The sequence below is a fragment of the Lathyrus oleraceus genome, chromosome 4 (genome assembly GCF_024323335.1).
Source record: "Lathyrus oleraceus cultivar Zhongwan6 chromosome 4, CAAS_Psat_ZW6_1.0, whole genome shotgun sequence".
Taxonomy (NCBI): Eukaryota; Viridiplantae; Streptophyta; class Magnoliopsida; order Fabales; family Fabaceae; genus Lathyrus; species Lathyrus oleraceus.
The window spans coordinates 136,933,376-136,936,812 of NC_066582.1; the positions used below are offsets into that span (position 1 = coordinate 136,933,376).

Consider the following 3,437-nt stretch of genomic DNA (forward strand, 5'->3'; position numbering starts at 1 on the left):
AATTGCATGAGCGTGGCTTCTTGGGTTAGGTTGGGGTTGGCCAGGAAATGTACCAGTTGGGGCAGTAGTAGGCGCTTGTTGTTGAGCTACTTGTGATATTTGCGTTTCCAGCATTTTGTTATGGGTAGCCAGGGCATCTACTTTACTTGCTAGTTGTTTAATTTGTTCGCCAGTGTGTACATTCTGGTTTAGGAAATCTTTATTGGTTTGCTGTTGAGAAGCTATAAAGTTTTCCATCATGATTTCCATGTTGGATTTCCTAGGGGCGTTATTATTAGGTGTAGATGGGATCGACTTCTGATATCCCGGAGGTATAGCTGGGGCTTGATTTGGAGATTGTCCAGGTGCGTATAAAGCATTATTACTCTTATATGAAAAATTGGGATGATTCTTCCAATTTGAGTTATAGGTATGCGAGTAGGGGCTTCCTTGAGCATAGTTTACTTGCTCCGCTTGGATTCCTGTTAGGAGTTGACAATCCGCAGGAGTGTGGTCTTGGATTCCACAGACTTCGCAATTCTGAGTTATGGCAACCACGGTGGCTGGAGGTGATACATTTAAACTTTCAATTTTCTGGACCAGAGCATCCACTTTTGCATTAACATGATCAAGGTTACTTATCTCGTACATGCCAGTTTTCGGTTGAGGTTTTTCTACCATTGTTCGTTCGCTTCCCCACTGATAGTGGTTTTGAACCATGCTTTCGATAAGTTGATAAGCATCAGCATAAGGTTTGTTCATTAGTGCACCACATGCGGCGGCGTCTATTATTAACCTCGTGTTGTACAGGAGACCATTATAGAAGGTATGAATTACTAACCAGTCCTCTAAACCATGGTGTGGACAAAGTCTCATCATGTCTTTGTATCTTTCCCATGCTTCGAAAAGAGACTCGTTATCTTTCTATTTAAATCCATTTATCTGGGCTCTTAACATAGCTGTTTTGCTTGGCGGAAAATATCGAGCAAGAAAAACTTTCTTCAACTCGTTCCATGTGGTGACTGAGTTGGAAGGAAGAGATTGAAGCCATCTTCTAGCACTATCTCTTAACGAGAAAGGAAAAAGACGAAGTCGAATTGCCTCTGAAGTGACACCATTAGCTTTAACAGTATCAGCGTATTGGACAAATACGGATAAATGAAGGTTTGGATCCTCGGTAGGATTTCCAGAGAATTGGTTCTGTTGCACTGCCTGCAACAGTGAAGGTTTAAGTTCAAAGTTGTTTGCTTCGATTGCGGGTGGAGCAATACTTGAATGCGGTTCATCTTGCGATGGAGCGGCGTAATCTCTAAGAGCACGAGCTGGTTCTGCCATCTCGGGTATCGAAGGGAAAATATTTTTGAAATCAGGAAGTTCAACAGGAGGGAGATTGTTTGCAGCACGATATTCCCGAATTCGTCGTAAGACTCGGAGATATAGTTCGATATCGTTGATTCGTAAGTAGAGCGGCTCGCCTTGTGAGCGACTGTGTGGCATACAAATCAACGAAAGAAAGAAAAGAAAAAGAAAAGCCTTAGTCTCTACAGCGTAACAGAAGAGTTACGATATTGACTAAATAAAAGTCCCCGGCAACGGCGCCAAAAACTTGATCGCGAATTTATGAGTCGAATTTGGGGTACAAACTGCAAGTGCACAGTTCTATCGCGTAGTTTTAAAAGATATCGATCCCACAGGGACTTATGAATCGATATACCGTTATCTAAGGTTACTTCGTAAAGCTAAGGCAGGTAATACTTTGATTGCTTGGGGGAAAAGCTAAAACTAAAATAAGATCTAAAATAAATATCTAATAAGCGGATATCGGTATGTAGTTCGTCGTAATTAGGGAATCAATTCTTTGTTAGTTTCTTGGTTTTAAAATAAATCTTTTCAGTTGACACTATTGATTAAAAGTCTTATCTCAAACTCTCACTCTGTTGAATAAACTATGATTTTATATTAACGTAGCTGTCACTTATAGTTAAGTCAAAAACCACTTTTTGAAAACAATAGGATCCGTAGAAACTCTTTTTAAGAAAACACTAATCGTTTAAACACCCTTATCTCAAACTCTCGCTCTGTTGACTTAGGTTATATAATTAAATTCAAATGCTTAACTCTCGTCCTCACATTCAATCTTTAAAAATACTTTTTGAAAAAGATTAGAATTTAATTAACTCTAAAACTTGCTCTCGCCCTGATCTAGATCTAATGTCCAATTTACACTGTCCAGTCAAAAACTCAAACTCTCGCTCTATTGCTTTTAACTTCTTTATGTCTTTTACTTTCGTACAAAAACCTTGTTATTAAACCTGTAAATTGAGACCGTAAAAAGAGTGATTTTAATTTTAAACTTAATTAAACCAATTTGGTTTTGATTCCTTATTCCGCTTACTTTACATACCGATACCTAAATAAATCAGCCAGACATGCTAAACAGACTTAAATAATTATCATGCATAAACAGATTCATCTCAGGCAAATAATATAAATAAACGGTAAAGCAGGGCATATATAAATTCAAACAATAATTAAAGAACCTGAGAAATTAAATAGCAGTCTTGAACACTCCACCACAGGCCGGTTGGATTTGTTCTTGAATTCTTCAATCAAACAGAAAAATAAAAGCGAAGGAATAAAAAACTAGATTCTAACGTAAGGTTAGATCCGGTGAAAGGTACACAATAGTTTCCGGTGTAGAAACTATTGTGCGAAAAAGAATTAACTAAGTGCTGAAAAAGAAAATAGAAATTGCAAAGGAAACAATATAAAAATCGTAAAAGCAATGCTGTAAAAATGTGCTTGTACTGCTGGAAAAGAAAAATTGCGAAAAATAGAAAGCGGCGAAGAAGCGTGGAACCGAGAGCTTTCCAAAAAGCTACTATTTATACTGCTACTTTTGTAACTGCTTCCAAGGGTTTTCCGTGTACATGGTCTTTACGTTCCAAGGGTCAAGCGTGGAAGTAGCTTCAACGTGGTCTGTTGCGTTCCTGGTGCCAAAAATATAGGGGAATGGTGTGACGTCCGTCACACCATGTGTGACGCTCGTCACAGGAGTGTGTAAAGCGTGACGCTCGTCACAACCTTTGTGACGCTCGTCACAGGCACAACGCCTGTGCCTTTTGGGCTAGGCTTTGGCCTTTGATATTTGCTTCTTTTCATTCCTTTTTGCACCTCCTTTTCTTCCTTTTTTACTTGTGCTTCTAATAAACCACCTGAGATAAATAGAAAGAAAATACCGCGTAATATCTGATAAAATGAAATTAATTGAAGTAAATAATAATATAATTTAATTTAATTGAGTCCTAGAATGTGATACTATTTCATGTTATCAGCTGCACGAAGCCTCTTAATCTCTCTCTCATATGCTGCTTCCATATCCGCCTTGTCTTTGGCGAGTCTGTCATAACTCCTTTTCCAGAACTTGGAAGACTGAGGAAGTAGAGAAGTCCATGCAT

At 38.5% G+C, this 3,437-nt stretch overlaps 1 non-coding gene across 1 annotated transcript; it reads left to right on the plus strand.

Annotated features, from left to right (window-relative positions):
- Positions 1–829: 829 nt before the first annotated feature.
- On the plus strand, positions 830–936 carry LOC127077042 (small nucleolar RNA R71). Its single transcript, XR_007787030.1, has one exon. It is a non-coding gene; the product is annotated as a small nucleolar RNA R71 (small nucleolar RNA).
- The last annotated feature ends 2,501 nt before the right edge of the window (positions 937–3,437 follow it).